Here is a 20,576-nt window from a genome sequence, read left to right on the forward strand (position 1 = left end):
ACTTATGTAATTGTACTCATGTTCTTTTTTTTTTTTTTTTTAAAGATTTTATTTATTTATTTGAGGGAGAGAGAATGAGAGAGAGAGAGCACATGAGAGGGGGGAGGGTCAGAGGGAGAAACAGAGTCCCTGCTGAGCAGGGATCCCAATGCGGGACTCGATCCAGGGACTCCAGGATCATGACCTGAGCTGAAGGCAGTCGCTTAACCAACTGAGCCACCCAGGCGCCCTGTAATTGTACTCATGTTCTTAATTAACAAGCAGTTAAGAGCTGGGATGGACACTGAGATTGTTTTGTATATGTGTTCACATGAGCAGGTGACTTTAGGTGTCATTCATATCCATGTGTGATGAAACACAGAGGATTTTAAATGACCTTGGACCATTTGAGGGTTTTAGAAAAGTCAGCTTTCTCTTTTCAAATTCCCCTGAATTAACTTCCTCCTGAAACCAAACCTTGGCTAGTGGTTCTCAGTTCTAGAGTATGTTAGAATCACTTGGGGAAATTTTAAAAACACACCAATGCCTAGACCTCACTCCCAGAGATTCTGACTGCGTTGCTCTTGGGTAGATCCTGGACATCTGTGTTTTTCAAAGCACTATGAGTAGTCATGGTTGAGAATGAGCACACGTGCACAGGACTCCACCACCAGCAGCGGACACCCCAGGAGAGAAGATGTTGGAGTGCCCAAGTGCCTACACTTACGGAAGTCTCTTGATAAAAGAGTAGCTTCTCTCCCTATGACCCAGCAATTGCACTACTAGGTATTTACCCCAAAGATACAAATGTAGTGATCTGAAGGAGCACCTGCCCCCCAATGTTTATAGCAGCAACGTCCACAATAGCCAAACTCTGGAAAGAGCCAAGATGTCCATCAACAGATGAATGGATAAAGAAGATGTGGTTCATATATATGGTTTCACTCCTGTGTGGAATACAAAAAACAGTGCTGAGGATCATAGGGGAAGGGATGGAAAACTGAATGGAAAGAAATCAGAGAGGGAGACGATCCATGAGAGACTCTAAACTATAGGAAACAAACTAAGGGTTGCTGGAGGGGAGGTGGGTGGGGGGATGGGGTAACTGGGTAATGGGCATTAAGGAGGACACATGAAGTGATGAACACTGGGTGTTATATGCAACTGATGAATTATTGAATTCTACATCTGAAACTAATGCTATATATTGGCTACTTGAATTTAAATAAGAAAAGAATAGAGAAAGAAAAAAAAGAAGAAAGAAAAAAAGAAAAAAAAAAAAGAGGGGCACCTGGGTGGCTCAGTCGTTAAGCGTCTGCCTTCGGCTCAGGTCATGATCCCAGGGTTCTGGGATCGAGCCCCGCATCGAGCTCCCTGCTCCGCGGGAAGCCTGCTTCTGCCTCTCCCATTCCCCCTGCTTGTATTCCCTCTCTCACTGTGTCTCTCTCTGTCAAATAAATAAATAAAATCTTTTAAAAAAAAAAAAAGAGTAGCTTTGTTAACACATTTTCCCCCTGTAATACCACCTTAGAAAAAGCGACAATTTGGGATCAACAAACACGTTCTGTATTGATGTGGAAGAAGCCAAACCCTGACTTCCAACATGCACTGAACTGTTCACCTGGGAGACCCCAAGCTTTGTTCTCAGTGCCGCCCACAGCAATGTGCTCCCCAATCCTTTCTGTCCTATGAAATCATCTGGGTACCTTGGTACAATGTGAACTCTGAGTCAGCAGCCTCGGATTGTGCATTTCTGACAAGCTGCAGGTGACGCTGATGCTGTTGGTCCACAGACCACACTTTGAATCATCCACAGAGCACTTCAAGGCAGCTCTTTGGGATTCCAGACAAAGCTCCACGGCACTCAGGTGTGATTACTGCCCCTCCTCCTAGCCATCACCTTGCAAGAGCCACTCCTCGTTGGAGTAGAACTTGGGTGCCAGAAGAAGTCATCAGAGACGTGCCCAGCTGCCTCATTCCTTGTCCCTTGCTTTCTTGGGTAAGTGGAATCACCTTTCTCTTCTGCTTTTCGCTCCCCAGACACCCCTGGGAAATAGCAAGCAGGTGCGTCAAGATACCTGCTCCGAGCAGGTGCCACAGGCTGTCCCTGCTCTTGTGGCCAATGGGAGGGGCCCCAATGGCAAGACTGCAGTGGGTTTTCAGAGTCAAGACACTTCAATAGTCAATAGGTGGGAAGACAAGGAAGAGAGAGATGAGGAATCCAGTGATTTTCCTCCAAGTGTTTCTGAATTGCATGAAAGGTTATTTTCACCAAATACAGTAACTATAACTATATTTAATAAATAACTGCTCTTTTAATAAGAAATGCACTCCAATATTTTCTTTATTCATAAATACGTGCTTCCTTTATGTACTTTCTTACATCTATGTGAAAAATGAGCGTGACTTTTGAAGGTCTTAAAACAAATGGAAATATTTTTCACTGAAACAAATGGTACTAGGTTCTTCATTTGATCCCTTTTCTCTCCTAACTGGAACAAATTAAGTTGGACATGGGTGCATGCACGTGCGTAATGTTTTGCCCAATAATGAAGTTGCTTGAAGACAGGGCAGTGCATTACAATCCATCCTCAATATTCATGATTCCGTATTTGTAAATTTGCCTACTCGCTAAAATTAATTTGCAATCCCCCAAAGCAGTACCCACAGCACGTTGGCAGTCACCCACAGACGTATGCAGAGTGGTGAGAATGGGAGCCATCCGAGGCCGTGTTCCCAGCTGAGGCAGAACAAGGGAGACCTTCACAGAGATGAACAGAGGATGGAGATGGGAGGGGGCAGTGTGACTGGGCCAACAACCTCCAGCTCTGGGCAGGGTGGTCACGGTTCGAATCCTGACATTGGCACCTGTTAGTTGGGGCGCGGGGCTCAGGCATGTCACTAAATACTTCTGAACTTCCTCTTCTGATTTATAAAGTAAAGAAAATAAGATGTACCAGGGGAGTTGTTTTTAATATTTACGACGATCATATATATGTTATAATGTTTAAAATATATTTTCTGTAGATAGAATAGTCTATGTGTACGTAAAACCCTAGTAACAACTGCTCAGGGTTCACCGGCTCAGTACTTGGGGGGAATTGTAGAATTAGCCACCATGAATAAGGAGCCTTGACTGCATATTCCTCTGCTCTTCTTGCAGAAAGATTTCCCCAAAGCGTCACCTACTCTCGTGCCACAAGGTGCTTCACAAACAAGAAACCGTCCAAGTGAAACTCGCTGAGCAAATTCTGAATAATACATCTCCTTCTTAAAGATTCACAACCCACATTAGCATATTAAAAGCTCTGAGAAGTCTTGCAGGGACATCCATTTAACTTTGTTTAATTTGGTATTGTTCAAATATACGTGAATACTTAATTGGTTTTCTTCAAGGAAGCTCTGTGAATATCCCAAGGAAACCGCTTGCACTAACGTCCAAGGACCACACTCGGGGAGTGGTGACGACCACCTGTGAAACAACAGAAATCATGAATTTCCTAGGATTACGGTTAAGTAGAGGCAGGATGACTCCGTGCTGGGATGTCTTCAAGAGTATTCAAGCAACAGGCCTGAGGTGGTCCCAGAGAATCTACGGGATGCTATTTGATACGGCGGTGAAGAGGATGGGACGTATGTCAGGTAGTCCTGGGCTTGGATCCCAGCTCTGTCTTTCTCTAACCGAGAGGGCCAAGGTGAATTATTTAACCTGGCAGGCTTCAATTCACTCATCTTCAGACTGAGGATAATAATGAAACCCACCTTGTCAGGCTACATGGAAGACTGTCGGAGGCAAAGAGCATAGAGCGCAGTGACTGGCACCTGCTTGGTGGGGGGGAGCCTGGGCTGTTTTTATTTAGATGTGGTCTTTGTGCTCCACCAGCCTAGGATTCTGGCAGTCCTCTGTACGGTGGTGAAAAAGTCTGAGTTGTCAATGGGGAAGATTTCTTTACCAAGTGAAGAAATCACTCTGAAATTATAGAAGAAGTTGCGGTCTTGGGGCCTGGAGAAGTGCAAGCTCCTCCTTGCTGCTCTTGTTCCTTCCCTGGGTGGGGGAAGGGACTGCTTTGTGCAGGTGTGGCTTCTAGGGCTCTTTGGTGTTTTCCAGTGATCCACGTCAAGGTGCGGCAAAACGATAAACACTTGAAGCTGAAGAGATGACCCGGAGCAGGCTGAACTGTAGTGCGTCTGAGAGCCGGGGGACCCGCACCCCAACAGACTTGGATTTAGACAACCCTCCTAAGCCCCAGAATAAAAACGCAGGGTCCTTCTTACAGGGTAGGGTGGGGACATGTAATACAAGCATGAACAGAGCTGTCAATGAAAACGGATAAAGGGACTAACATATATATCGACCCCAAGCTCAGGCGCCAGCCACACTACCAGAATGAGATCAGATGGAGACAGCAGTTCAGGATTTATTGTGCTGCCATCCTCCGGGAAGCAAACGAGTCTTCCAGCCGCCGTATCTGGAACAAACTCCTGCCTCGCTCGGTCACCGCGTGTAAAGTAAGGGTATCATATGGCCAATACGGCACCAGCAAAACAAGGGGAATGTCGGCACATCAGCGTGGAGAGTGTTCTGTGGGGAGACAAAGCCCCATTATCCTGCAACGAACTGTCACAGGCTGAGCTGTGTGCCCTCTGTCTGCTGTGCTGAGAGGCAGAGCCAGACAGAGCACACATCAGAAACCAGCCGTGGAGGCCTCTGCCCGCGGTCTGTCTCCTGTCCCACTCCTGGGGCTGAGTCCTCTCCTGCAGATAGATGTCTCTCGTGCTGTTTCACGTGCTCTTCCCCAAGCAGACAGAAGACTTTGGAGGACAAAACTTGGATTTAAGTCTCCATATCCCTGAAAGCAGCAGGGATCATATTCCAGAAATCAGCCTTAGAAAATCAGCTCCTAGATGTACGAACTTACCGAAATGGGCAATGAGAGAGAATGTTTGAAATGAGAACTGTTTCTGAAAATCCCAAGAGCAACAGAGGTCCATATGTAATAAATATTTATTCAATGGCCTTAAAAATTGTATGAATTCATCCCTCAAATCACATCGGTTTGGGCATGTTTTTACTCTTCTGGTTAATATGCCTTTTCTAATCCTGCTTCCAATTTAGGACAGGAAGAGAAAGAGGCATGTTTTCAGCTCTGTTTAGGGACCAATTCCAACCGAGCAGAAAGCTCATAATCCCACGAATGTAATTTAGAAGAGGTAGGAGCAGCTTCTAGGGTTTCCACATATACACCCTTATTCGTCAAGCACTTTTGTATTCAATATGGCCATTCAGCAGCCTGCCTTCCAAGTAGGGCCCAAAAGTACGCTAAGGCTTTGCCATCCTCCTGTAGTGGAAGAGGCATTCTGAAGACTGACTGGTCTGGGGAAGTGGAATAAAATCCCGGGGGCCTCCAGACAGCACAAACATAGATTTCTCAAGAACGCCAGTCAGAGGAAACCATTTTCTACCCAACATTCAGTCTTCTGTGCAGCACAAATGGGCTGATATAGGTCTCGGAGGTGGGAGGGGAAGTCCTGGATCCTTGTCCCGTGTCCACACGGAGCCAGCCTCCATTTCCCCACCTGCAAGGTGAGAGAGCTAAACTAAAGACCCTTGCCAATCCTACATTTTGAACAGCAAATCCAGCCTTTTAAGAATGAGAGTTTCTCCTCCCACTCTTCTTTCAATCTCTAGACAAAGCAAATTTGATTTCCATTCATTACTCAAATTCCTGCCTAGAGGAAATATGGGTGGCCCCACGTTTATAAATCCAGTGTCTTCCAACTAAATGCACTCAACCAGGAGCAGAACGGTGCCACGGTGGGCTGGCAGAGCAAACATGCTGTTTGCACGGGTAGAACGTCTTGTCCCAGCCATCTCTCAGGACACTCCTCACTTGGTAGAAAACAAGGAGGAACACTGCTCTAGATGGAAGTAAAAGGTCCCAAGATTATTGCAGGAAGCCAAAGTTCCAAGGAGAGGTTCAGCTGGGCTGCAGCTAATTGGACCAGTGGCTTTTCCGCCAGCCATCCTCCTCAACAGGCTTTCTTCTATGGGCGATATTCGTCTGCATGAAAGCCACAGTCCTAACAGAATACTGTGACCTTGTTGAGACACGATCTCCATGCATCTTTAGAATGTTGTCTAGAATATCCTGGATGGCTGGTATGATGGTTAAGTTTATGGGTCACTTTCACTGGGCCAAGGGATGCCCACATAGCTGGTGAAACATAATCTGTGTGTGTGTGTGTGTGTTTCTGGAAGATATTAGCATGGGAATCAGTAGGCTAAGTGAAGAAAATGTCCTCCGCAGTGCAGGAGGACATCATCTAACCCACTGACAGCTTGAATAGAACAAAAAGGCAGAGGAAGGATGAACTCACTCTCTCTACTTGAACTGGAGCATCCATCTTTTCTTGTCCTTGAACATGGGAGCTCCTAGTTTCCAGGAATTAAGACCTGGACAAGGACTTACATCATTGTGTGCCCCACCCCAATTCTTGAGTCCTTGGATTTGGACTGAATTACACCATTGGCTTTCCTGGGTCTCCAGCTTGCAGATAGCAAATTGTGAGATATCTCAGCCTCCATAATTGTGTAAACCGATTCCAATAATAAATCTGCTCATGTCTATCTATCTATCTATTTATATATCATCTATCTATCTATTATCTATCTATCTTTCTACCTATCTATCTATCTCCTATGTCTCTCCTATTGGTTCTCTAGGGAATCCTGACTAATACAAGTGGTCAACTGGAATTTCTTAGAATATTGGCCATAATTTCATCATGCATCCAGCCAATGCTCAAATAGCTCTATTGTAAACCTAAAATAAATAATGATGAATGAACAGGAGTCTTAGGATAACCTACACATTTGCACACTTCTTCATTCTAGCACTTATATGGAACAAATGCACTCATTTCTATATGGCACCGTTCAAAAATTTGATGACAGTTTTTGAATGAGCCTGTGCATCTTCTTTTAGAGAAAAATAAGCTATTTTTTTCTAATCTCTTATCCACATGGGCTGATCAGATCTACTGTTGTAAGTGGAGCAACAGGGGATTCAGTAACTATTTGGCTTAATCCCAAAGTTGGTTGGGCTGATATGTTCCACTCAATTATGTTTTGCATAAAAATAAGAGCCTGTATTTGGATAGACATTCCTTAGGCCAGAGTCATCACAGGATGCTTTCTTTTCCAGGACTGGACTCTCCCTGGGTGATCCCTGGTCCCACAGAGCAGGAGGGCTGGAAGAGCACTGGCCTCTAGGGTTGGCAGATCCAGAGATGGATTGGTTTTTAATGACAGAGCACATTTAACACATAGATGTTCACTTCAGTTAGATTCAGGAGGGAATCAGCACGAGCTGAGGAACAAGCATGATATGAGGGACAGAAATGTACGAAACCAATTGACACCTCACGGTCCACTCACTCCAAGCACCGTAACTAACCACGATAATGCCTAGCTTCTTCACTGCCAAATGGCTTTAGTGATGCACACACGCAATGCAACTGAAAGACCAGGTGAGATAATGCACACAAACTGCATCACACAGAGCCTGCCACATAATAAAAACTCAATAAACTGCATTTAAATAGTGAACTGAAGTTCCTGTCTATCTGAAAAATTGCCATGCAAACACAGCTAAATTCATTTTCACAAAATTTCAGATGTGTGTTTGTAATAGTCTGGGGAAAATACATGCCATGTGATAGGTAAAGGCCAATACAGAGGCCTCTTGGGTAGCACCAAAACGAGGTAGAACAGGGACCTGAAAACTGCAGCCTGTGGACCAAATCTGGCCTAATGTTTATTTTTAAAATAAAGTTTTATTAGAACACAGGCACACTTATTTGCTGGCACATTGTCTGTGGCCGCTTTTGAGTTACACTGTAAATTGAGTAGTATGGCAGTATGGCCATATGGTGTTCATGGCTCCTTACAGACAACTTGCTGGCCCACACTATGGTATAACTGAGACTGGAGTGAAATGAAAGGCAGGGTCACTGGCTAAACTGCTATGGACAGAAACACAAATGTGAGTCATAATAGTAGAAGCCCCAGACCTTCCTCTTTGTAGATGGTGACTTGTGTTTGAATGCCTCCTCAATTGGTTGACTCCATGTAGTGTGTTTTTTGCAAAGGGTGAAAAGCAGAAAGCATTTATTAATTTAACAATTGTTAATGCATGCTTTCATTGATAATGTTGTCCTTGACATATTGAGCATCAGGGAAGTGCTAGTTTCTGGGAACATAGCAGGGTGTAAAGCCAAGTTTTTCTTCCCATGGAACTCACATTTCACAAGGATGGAAGTTACAAATATACACCTTACATGCTGGGAGCATATATGAGCATATATTAGTGTGAGGGAGAATGCATCAGGGGTAGTGTGTTAAGACATGGAGGTTCTATTTAAGAAAGACCTCTCTGCAGAGGGAACATTTGAGAAAAGAAGAAATGAGTCTTGCAAGTGGGGTGGGGACTTGTTCCATACGGAAGGAACAGCAGGCTCAAAAGCATGAATTGTGAAACTATTCATTATATTTGAGAAATAAGATCAGTACCATTAACAGTGCATTGAGCAAGAGGGAAAATAATAGAGGGAAACAGATTTACTTTGGCCAAGGAATAAACGATGGAGCTTATGCTTTGTTTTAAGAGCAATGGAAGGCTTGGGAGTATTTGTGTTTTAAAAGGATCATCTTGGCTGGATTTGAAGACTAGGACATATGATTCAATATAACCCACCCTCAGGAATAATGGAGACTCTTGAATCATTAGTTGAATTCATAAGTTTCTCCTGAGTATTGTATATGTACAAAGCACACTTCTCACCATGGCTTACTAGACTATATGTCTCTTCCAGCTATCACCTACAATGGAGCAACATTGCTTCTACTCATAAGAAAAAAAAGCATCTACAAAGTCATAACTCTACTTGAATCCATCACAGAACTAAGATTGCAGGGCAACCAACTAGATTAAAATCCAAGGGATGACAAGGAAAACCCAAGGAAGATGGCTCATGAGCACTGATTTACCTGAGGCAGACCATGGGAGTAAGATGGGCTGCCACAGAGGAAGGCAAGTAGAATTGAGTGAAAATGTTTAGTGACTCGCTAAATACTTGTGCAATAGTCTGTGAGTAAAGAACAAGTGTGGAATAGTCTCAGAGTACAGATACCCTAGGGGATGTAGACATAAAGAGAGGGCACCCACTTGCAGACCCTTTTCCATTGACCTCTACCTGGAACTCAAGAAAAAGACTGAGGGTGAGAGGCTGGAGGGAGACTCTTTCAGTGCTGTGGTCTGCAGAAGTGCAATGGACACTACAGGTAGGGGGCAGCACATAGTCTGTCTGAACTCTGCTGCCCCAAAGATTAAAGTCTTAAGATGCTGGGTGAGGAGAAGCAAACCCTGGTGATGTTTGGGTACAGATGGAGACTCACTGTGGTTGGGAGGAAGGGAAAGAAATCTTTGCTCCTGGGGAAGTAGCAGGAATCCATCACAGGCACAGATCATAATGGGTCTCCTTTGATAGGAGAGAGGCAGGATTTGTGAGCAAGTCCCATCCCCCAAACCCAGGGACACAGGGCCTTTCTAAGACTGTCACTGGACGAGAATGGCAGAGAGCTGCCTCTCACCCCCTGGCTAGCAAGCACAGAGGAATAAGCAACAGCAGTCCTCAATGGGGGCCGGGAGAAGGAATGGAGACCCTTTCTGAGGCACAGGCATCCAGGAATATCCTAAACCTGAGGGTGGAGCAGTATCACTAAGAAAAGCCCTCTGGCAAAACAGCCCCCACCTGAAACATAAGATAATACTGAGGAATCTGAAGCCAGTAACCACAGCAATAACAAAACCCAAACCATGCTCAATTCCCCCACACTGACAGCCCAGCAGAGGAAAAAACATGCCACATCCAAACATAAATTCTATTTACCTCGATCTCTATCATCTTACACATGACATTCAGGGGTAAGTAGCATTTGGGTGTAAAACAGAAATTCAGAGACAAAAACTCTGCCAAGAGACAAAACAATCAATGTAAGTAGGCTCTGGGGTGGCTCAGATGTTAGAAATAGAAATGATTTAAAATGGCCATGATGGAGGCCTTGTAGACACCACTACCCAGGAGCCTCCCATGCCACCCAGACATGGTCTACCCCACCATGTTCTTTGACATCGCCATGGAGGGCAAACCCTTGGACTGTGTCTCCTTTGAGCTGTTTGCCAAGTTCCAAAGACAGCAGAAAACTTTCATGCTCCGAGCACTGGGGAGGAAGGATTTGGTTATAATGGTTCCTGCTTTCATAATTATTCTGGGATTTATGTGCCAGGGTGGTGACTTCACAGGCCATAATGGCACTGGTGGCAATTCGATCTACGAGGAGAAATTTGACAATAAGAATTTCATCTGAAGCACATATCCTGGCATCTTATCCATGGCAAATTCTGGACCTAACACAGAAGGGTTCCCAGTTTTTCATCTGCACTGCCAAGACTGGTTGGTTGGATGGCAAGCATGTGGTCTTTGGCAAAATGAAAGAGGGACTGAATATTGTGGAAGCCATGGAGCCCTGTGGGTCCACGAATGGCAAGACCAGCCAGAAGATCACCATTGCTAACTGTGGACAAATCTAATAAAATTGACTTACGTTTTATCTTAACTACCAGACCATTGATCTTTGTGTTCTCACTGAAATTCTATGGGTTCTATGTTTTCCTTACTCCCCTCCAAGTCTAGCCGGATTGCAAAGTGAAGTTTATGATTATGAAATAAAAACTAAACAACAACAACAACAAAAATAGCCATGATGGATATGTCAAAAGCTTTAGAAGAAAAGGAAGACAGAATGCAGGGATAGTTGGGGAATTTCAGTAAGGAGATTATAAATAAAAATCATGGCAATGGAGATGAAGAATTCTTTGGATGAACTTATCAGTTGACTCAAAATACATCATGGCAATGGAGATGAAGAATTCTTTGGATGAACTTATCAGTTGCCTCAAAATACATCAGGGGGGAAAAGTAAATTTGAGGGTAGGTCAATAGAAGCCATCTAAACTGAAACACAAAGAGAAGAAAGAGTAGGGGGAAAAGTACAGAACACCTCAGAGCTATGGAACAAGATCAAATGGTCTAATACAGGTGTACACTGAATTCCAGAAGGAAGAGAATGAGGGAATTATGGCACAGGAAGTACTTGAAGAGATAATGCCTGATAATTTTCCAAATATAATTAAATGTATAAAATGACAGATTCAAGAAGCTCAGAGGCCCTCAAACATGACAAATCACAAAAAAAAAAAAAAAAAATCATGAAGAAAGGAAATACCTAGACATATCCTATTCAAACTGCTGAAAATTGGGGCACCTGAGTGGCTCAGTCATTGGGCGTCTGCCTTTGGCTCGGGTCGTGGTCCCAGGGTCCTGGGATTGAGCCCCGCATCAGCTCCCTGCTCTGTGGGAAGCCTGCTTCTCCCTCTCCCACTTCCCCTGCTTGTGTTCCCTCTCTCACTGTCTCTCTCTCTCTGTCAAATAAATAAAATCTTTTAAAAAATAAAATAAACCACTGAAAACTAAAGATAAATAGAAAATCTTGAAAGAATCCAAAGAAAAAAAGCCCATTATATAGGCAAGGGGAAGGATAAGAATACAGAGGACCTCTTATGAGAAACTATGCAAGCCAGAAAATAACAGAGTGAAATCTTTAAAGAGCTGAAAAAATGGTCAACCCAGAATTCTATACCTAGTATAGGTATCTTTCAATAATAAAGGAGAAACTTTTTTTTCCCCCCAAATAAGGAACTTAGGGAATTTACTACCAGCTGTCTTGAAGTAAAATAAGTGTTATAGGAGGGTTTTCAGAATTAAGGAATATGATACAGAAACCTGGGTTTACAGAAAGAGATGAAGGCCTCCAGAAATGGTTAAAATGAAGGTAATTATGGAAGACTAGTTTTAAGCATTCTAAAGGATAAATGACTGTCAAAAGTAAAGTCAACAGCACATGTATGAGTAAAATATATGATGACGGCACAAAAGATGGACGTCGGAAATTGGAATTATGGAGTCATAAAGTTCTTGCACATCACGTGGAACAGTTTTTTGTTACCAGAAGGTAGACTGTGATTAATTAAAAATGTATATTGCCACCCTTGGGGCAACCACTAAAACTTCTTAAGGAGAGTTATAGAAGGAAATCTATGTGATGTAGCTCTGGATTCCTGTCACTGTTCATGCTGTAGATGCACCAGTCTTTGGTTTTTCCTATGAACACCACCCTTATGCTCCTAATCCAGGTGTTTGCAAATGCTGCTTTCTTAGTCTAGCGCAAGTGTTGTTGCCTCATCACATGCTGGTTCCTCCTCATAATTCAGATATGGAATCGCATGTCGTCTCAGTAGAAAGGACTTCCCGCCCTGCACCATCAAATAGACCCACTTGCCATTTTCTGCCCCATTGCTCTGTTTTCTGGTCTTCCTAACCACTCTCTGAAATGACTTTACTCCTGTTCTTCTTCCCATCTCTAGAATGGAAGATCCAAAGTGATCAGACTCAACCCCATCTTTTAGTTGGAGGGAACTGCTGGTGTAATTCCAGATTAGGACAGTTAAGAAAAGGGCTTGACTATCTCATTTAAGAATTTTGACATTGTCTTGGAGGCACTGGGGAATCATAAAGGTCTTTGATCTTGGATATGAAATGATGTGATCAGTGCATTTGAAAAACCATGCCATGACTACTGCCAACAAGATGAAATGAGTTCGGGACCTTTTCAGCGGTTTTGCAGAAGCCAGTGTGGAAGAGGCTGAGTCAGTGGGGATGGGAGGGGCAGGTGAAAGGAAGTGACACATTGTGGAGGCACAATCATCAAGGATGTGACTCCTGAGATGTGGGGTGAGGGAGAGGGAAACATCAGTCTTTCTCTGAGGGCTCCAGCTGCAGAGCCTGGAGATGCTGCAGTCCCAGCTGGGAAATCAGAACCTTTGTGTAGGAGGAGAGGATGTGGAATGGCTTTCGACAGATGCTCCTGAGGTCCCTGTAAGAGATGCGGACACATGTTGTCCGTTCGGAAAAGGCATTAATGGTAGAGAAACACCAATATCCCTTAAGACACAAAGGTGACTTTCAGCAATAAGGAGGCGTCTGTCCCAGTTATAAGATCAGAGGAGATGCCCACGGAGAGATGGGTAGATGAAGAATGATGAATAGTACTTGCTCTTCCGTATTTTTCCCTAAACTGGAAATAACTTGATTTCTTACTTTCCCTCTCGCCTGTAACACTTTATCTCATCTTGGTTTTTAAATAAGGATGTCACAGGGAAAACACAAATATATCCACATGTAATTAAGTATTTCCCAAAGAAAGGCGAGTTGCTCTTTTGTATCCCCAATTCCCTTTCTGCAGGTTGCTGCGGTTGCCTCTTTCTCTTAAATATTGTTCATACTGTATCTAGTGCGGTGTCTGCTCCTCGGTGGGTGCTCAGTAATGTTGGATGATGGTAATTATACGCATCACTGAAACAGCACTGCTGTAAAACCAGAGCTATTCAATTCCATAACGTCAAAGTTTTAGAATAAAAAAAGAAAAACCTGTTCTTCCTTTATATTATAGCATTAGGTCAGAATCACAGGCTTCAAACTGAATAATAAAAGTAATTTCCTATGCTGAAAACAAGGAGAAAAATAGCATTTATTAAACACCTTCTATACACCTTGGATTGTGTTTAGACAGATAGATAAATATCCAAACATAATATAGAGATATAAAATATATACCACAGCATCAGGTGACTAAATGGTGGAATGTCAAGAGTTTAGCCCTTTCATTTGATAAACTGAAAAATTAAAAACAAAATTAAATGAACATGCATTGCTTTTAAAATGTATTGAAAAACTTTCTCTCTCTCATTACAAGAGGATCTACTTGAATTCCACATCAGCTTACTCCAGCACATTCCACATCTCCATTTGTTCTGGAAACATACTGGGAACTGAGGTACTTATGCTTTTCTCTGCCATCTTGTGATGCACAGGTATGACCTGCTTGGTCTTCTCTAAGACTTCTTCTTTTTTGATGGAGCTATTTTCCTGAAAGGATATTTAACCAAAATCCTAGGTTGTTTTTTCATTCTTTCATTTTTAAAATATTTTGATACTATGAATATGATACACACAGAAAACAGTAAAAATTTTAAAAGCACATCTTAGCGATTGGTCAGAAAATACACACCTACCACACCACCATCCAGACCAAAAAAATAGAATAGTTCTGCACTCCAGAAGCCTGCCTCTCATCCCACCAAACACCTTCTCCCCACTCCAAGGGGTGATTTGCACCCCCATTTTATGATATTGCCTCTTTTCCTTTTCTTTATACTTTAAGCACAGAAATATACAACTGTATATATTACAGTTTAGTTTTTTAAAATATTAGATAAAAGGAATGGCATAGATTATATTCATATCAGTCTGGCTCCTCTTGCTTGATGAACAACTGTAGCATCTCCTTCAGTGCTAGCTTGGTGATGACAGAATCGTTCGGCTTACACCTGAAGATGTAGTTACTGTCTCTATATCACCAAACATTCCTGTTTTGCTGGGTATGGAATTCCAGCCTGGCACTTACTGCCATTTAGTCCTTCAACCTCACTGTCCTCTGGCTTGTATTTCTATTGCTGAGAAGAGAGTTCTCAGCTTTAGTTAATATTGTGGTTTTGAAGAAAACTTGACTTTCTTCTGGCTATTTTAAAGAATTTTGGAAATTCCTTTTGCCTCTGATTTTCAGAAGTTTTACAATAACGTACCCTAGTGTGTCATTTTTAAAATTTACTATGTTTGGGTTTGTAAAGCTTCTTGGATCTGTGATTTTTGTCTTTTATTAGCTTTGTTAAAGTTCTCAGCCAATAAAATATCGCTTTTGCCCAGTTTTCTCTCCCCACTTTCTGGGATTCCAATTACATGCATCTTGGCCCTTCCCTCAGTACCCTCTGTGTGTCTCATGCCCTATTCTGTACTATCCGTAATTTATCACTCTGATTTCCTTTTGACATTGACATTTGACCTATCTCCTACTTCGCTAATTATTTCTGCATCCAGTCTATATTAAATCCTCCCACTTAATTCTACATGTTTGTTTATGTATTTTTCTATTCTACAATTTTCAATTAATTCTTTTTTTTTTTTTTAATTATTGTGTGAGTTTTTTGTAAGAATTCTCAAAGGCTCTGCTTTCTTGAACGTGATCATCAGTTTCTTTAAAGTTGAACAACTCCAATCTCTGGATTCCCTGTGAGTCTGTTTCTATTGCCTGTATTTTCTGCTGATTTTTATCCATGTTGTCTTGCCATGTCAAGGTGCCTGGTTATTTCATGCAGTGTGCCAGAGGCTATACTTCCACAATGGTTCGTAGAAATGATCAGGTTCTGGTTGACGGGATTTATGCTTGCTATAGTAATCCCTGGAGTGCTTCAATCCAATTTCAGAGATTGAGATCACTAGCAGCCAAGCTGCAGAAGCTGTAGTGGCCTGTTGACTTCTAGTTCGCCCCAGTGACCCTAGAGGAGAAGCATCTCCTAATGTCAGCCCACATTTCCACATCTCAACCCCATTATCTTTTACGGTCTTGTTAGCTTTCTGTTGTACTGTTGCAGAGTTTTTAATATATTCTATGATTGGTCTCATCTACTTCGTCTACCATTTTGAGAAAGCTTCTTTATGTGCTCATTAAATAAATGTGTGTTGAGTCCTAGTCTGGGCCAGGCGTTATGTTACATGCTGGATATTCACTGGTGAGCCAGAGGGAGAAAGAACAGCACGGCCCATGTGGTGTTAATAATCTAGTGTTCCAAGTTTTAATTACTTGACCTCTGGTTCTACAGCACCCTATAAAGGCAGATTTGAAATGAACCCAGAAAATACTGTCATGGTCCATGAACCTGAAAGGGCAAGCAGAGTCTGGGAAGGGTGTTGAGGGATCCTGTGGAAATACACAGAGGAAAGCCCCGTTCCTGGTGTGAAGTCAAATATGCCTCCCTGTCCTTCTGCTGGCAAACACTGCATGCTGACCGCGATGCAATGCTTTGTGCGATCCTGACCAGCCCTGTGGATGGTCTTATAGTGCTGAGAAGAAAGAAAGGGGGGGAGTTTAAAGAACTTATTTAAGAGCCATTTAAAATTTAAATAGTGTTCATAGTCATAAAAGCCTCGTGGTGTTCTAAAGCACCACTGCTCCCTTAGAACATGATTCCCCCATGTTTACACACTCTCTTCAAAGGCCCATTAGATCTAAACTCTTTGATGTGCGACCAACCACTTCAGTGGTGACTTTTTGTCAGCTCAAATTTAAATCCAGTGGGGAAAAGGACAAATTGGCTCTTTTATCAAACACTTTCAGTATCAAGTCACAATGAACCGGGATATTTTCCCCACTTAAAAGCTACATGATGAGCTTATGAGCAGCACAAAGTGAATAAATATTCTGCCCAGGAGCTAGATTAGAAAAAAAGTCAGACTTTCAGGAGCCAGAGCTGCACACGCAATTCTCTTCCAGCTGAGCTCGTGTCACTTCTCCTCTCCCTGGGGACTGTAAGCACAGTGGGGTGGACAAGCCACTGCCTCTTGCTGGTGTTGAGGAAGGTCCTGCGGGTGCCATGGCCTGGGCTGCTGAGGCATGCTGCTAAACAGAGGAACAAGGGTTCTCCTGTAAAGTCCAGGGCATGATCGCCACTGGATGTTTTTCTAGGATGTAGAACCGAATGAGACCTTCTCCCTCCCTCTCTATTTTCTTGGGCCAGACTGTGTGCTCACTGTGGGCACTGCACACAGCTTCTGCCAGGGGTCAGTCCTCTCCATGGAGGGGGTGATGCAGATGGATGGCGAGGTTTGCACTGGGGACATCCAGTCACCCACCCAGTGCTGGCATCTCCTCTCCTGGCGTTTCCTTGAGAAGAAGTAGCATCCCTCTGAAAGCTGGTTTACCCATTGATGAAGGTATGGAAGGGAAGAAATATGTAGAAAAATTTAGCTATAAAATAATTATATGTCTACAGGATACATGGAATGCTTTGTTTTTCAAAAAATCCTATTGTGAGAAATCCATTTGTATTGGTCAACTCAAGCCCCATAACAAGAGACCCCAGATTGGGGGGCTTAAACAGCAGAAATTGATTTCCTCACTGTTCTGGAAGCTGGAAGTCCAAGAGCAAGGTGTCAGCAGAGTTGGTTTCTTCTGAGGGCCAGCAGCCTCTCTCCTTGGCTTGTAGATGGTCACCTTGCTCTGTCCTCACATGGTCTTACTGCTGTGTGTGTCAGTGTCTTCATCCCCTCGGCTCATAAGAACACTGGACACACTGAATTAAGGACCCATCGTACAATCTTATTTTACCTTCATCTCCTCTGTAAAGGCTCTATCTCCAAATACAGTCACATTCTGATGTACTGGGGTTAGAACTTCAACATAAGAATTTGAAAAGAACACAGTGCAGCCCATAACAGCTTTCTAAAGATGATGCAAAACCCTAAAATAGATTGACAAATTCAACTAAATGAAAGTAAATTTTTAAAGATTCTACAGGATAAAAATCACTGCAACAAAAGTAAAAAGGCAAATGAGAAGCCGTGAAATGCATTTGCTATTTTTGTCACAAAGGTCTGATTTTTAAAAAGAAGATAAGACCAGTTAGAAAAAAAACAAAAGTCTGGTTGAAAAATGGGCACAAAATATAGAGTGTTCACAAAAAATGAAATAAAAGTGGTTCTTAAATACATAAAATATTGCTCAATAGGAAATGCAACTTTATTTTATTTATTTATTTTTTAAAGATTTTATTCACTTATTTGACAGAGAGAGACACAGCGAGAAGGAACACAAGCAGTGGGAGCGGGAGAGGGAGAAGCAGGCACCCGGCTGAGCAGGGAGCCCGATGCGGGGCTTGATCCCAGGACCCTGGGATCATGACCTGAGCTGAAAGCAGACGCTTAACGACTGAGCCACCCAGGTGCCTCAAGGAAATGCAACTTTAAACAACCTTAAAATAACATTTCTTTCCACTGATCACATTGACAAACATTTGATAACCCAAACTTGACCAGAATTTGAGGAATAAATTATTTCATATATATTGTAAATTGTTATGACCTTCATGTCAGACATTTGGCAAAATCTATCACAACTGTAATTATACAAAACCTTTGGGGCTTCTCAGTCCTAAAAACATGTGCTAAAATAGGCCCACATACGTGTGGGATGACCTACATACAAGGACATTCACTGCAGCATCATATACGATAGCAAAAGACTGAACACATCTGGGTGGAAGTCAATAGGTCTGTCTCCATGGACTACTTCCCAGCTGTCAAGGGAAGAGGGTCACTCTGTATGTACTGGTATGGGACAATCTCCAGTCTGTATTATATGATTAGTCAATGTTTGTGAATGCTACCATCCGGGATAAAATGCACACTGTATGCAGTGAATGTTTCTGTGAGCACACACCGCACACTGGCAATCCTGGGGCCTCGAGGGGCAGGGACTCCGCACGTGGGAGGCAGCATAGACAGGACACCACACACTGCTCCCTTCTTGCGCCATTCACCATGCAAACGCTTCAGTAAGAACCCCGGCACAAATGTGACAAAATGTTAATATCTATTCCAAGGTGGGTGCATGGATGATTTGTTCTATTATCTACTGTACTTTCGTGCTCGTTTGAAATGTTTCATAATTAAAATTTAAAAATAAAAAATCACATCTTTTTGCCTATTACATTTAAAAAAATTATTCCCACACATATGCACCTAAATTTGTCCGTATTTTTCACTGTTACATCTATTTTATTCAGCGCTTCCATAGTTGCAAGGGAAAGGAACACAATCCAACTGGCTTTAGCCAAACAGGGAATTTACTGGCTTCCATTTCTGGAAAGTTCTGGGTGTTGCCTTCAGGTATGGTTGGATCTAGGAGCCCCAGTGATGGCCATCACTCGTGTCTCCCTCCTTCCCAGGCAGGTCCCCTCTCATGGCATTGATGGGCACAGAAGCTCCAGGTAGACAGCCTCCTAACTTACTAAGCTTTCTATAGAAAAAGTGCTTGTGCTCTCTCAGTCATGTGGCGACCACTATCCAGTCACTGTGAGTCTGAACAGCCAGGTGGGAGAGACCACCATTTCTGCTCGCAGAAAAAGGCTTGCACCTCCCTCCTCCCAATCCCAAGGATGGTGCAAGGGAGATGAATAGTTTGGCAAAGGAAATCACGTCCCATTGCCCTCAGAAGAGAACATGGATTCAGCGGGCAGATTAAGAAATCTCTATCCACAGCCACCTCCCTGGGCGTAAGGGTGTAAGGATGAAAGGTGCACCCGTTGGTGGGCATCTGCTCATTGAACTGTGGCGTGCTATTCCTGCAGTTAACGGGAAAGCTAGGGATCCGGGCTGGCTTTCTGCTGTCTGAGAACTAGCCAACATTTACACATCGATTCACTAGCCGTTGTGTTTCATTTGTCTCCTTTCCTACAGTCCCCATCTCACCATGTTCACTGCCTTTTTTAATGGTAACGATTTTTCTGACACTGTGTCAGACCTCTTACAGAATGTTCCACATTCTGGAACGTTCTACCGTATTCTTGTTGGGACATTTAATCCTTTATCCCCGGATTCTCTCTAAGCCAACAGCTAGGTGTACTGATTAACTTTAGATTAAATATTTTTCAGCAGGAAGACTTCATGGGGGATGCGGTTTCCTTCTTGCTGATTTTCTTCAGGAAGCATAGGCTAGAAGGTTGTCCCACAAATAGCCGTGAGGGCTCTCACCACTTGGTTAAGCTTGTGACCTCACGATCTATCCACGTAAACGCGTATTTTGCCTTTGCAAATAGCAAGCAAAATGTCGGCATGTGCTTATTTGAAATTGAACAAAATTCTTTCCCCAATAAACTCTGTAATGATTGCCGCCATCCTGAAGATCCTCGCCTGGGTCAGTTATTACACTGGGGATTGCCAGGGGGTGATTTCCTAATTCTATCGTTCCCTCCTCATTTATCACCTGCTACTTCTCTGCAAAGAGCTTTCCCTATTAATAGAGGATAAACAAAAACACCTGACTACAGATTATCTGTAAGGAGCCCACTCTAAATATAAATACAGACCCTCCAGTAGGTTCAAAGGAAAGAGATGGAGAAACATACACCTTGCTAACACTAATGAAAGGCATCGGGAGCAGCTCTCTTAATTGCAGACAAAGCAGAGTTTCGAGCCAAGAAGAGGTTATAAGGGATAAAGGCGAGCATTACATAATGATAAAGCAATCGATTCTCTAAGAAGCAACATAGTTGAACCTTGAAAACATTATGCTAAATGAAAGAAGACGGCGACAAAAACCATCTATTGTATGGTCCTATTTATATGAAGTGTCCAAAGCAGGCACATCGATAGTGACAGAAAATAGATTTGTGGTTGCCCAGGGCTGAGAGATCTGGAGGCAAAAGAGAGTGGCTGATACGAGGCACCGGATTTCTTTCTGGAGTAATGAAAATGTCTAATATTGATTATGGTGACGGCTGCACACATCTGAATACACTAAAACC

General features: G+C 43.0%; 1 pseudogene; it reads left to right on the forward strand.

Annotated features, from left to right (window-relative positions):
- Positions 1-10,144: 10,144 nt before the first annotated feature.
- On the forward strand, positions 10,145-10,631 carry LOC102740288 (peptidyl-prolyl cis-trans isomerase A pseudogene; annotated as a pseudogene).
- Positions 10,632-20,576: the final 9,945 nt, after the last annotated feature.

The sequence above is a fragment of the Leptonychotes weddellii genome, chromosome 10 (assembly GCF_054177405.1).
Source record: "Leptonychotes weddellii isolate Sample4059 chromosome 10, ASM5417740v2, whole genome shotgun sequence".
NCBI classification, from domain to species: Eukaryota; Metazoa; Chordata; class Mammalia; order Carnivora; family Phocidae; genus Leptonychotes; species Leptonychotes weddellii.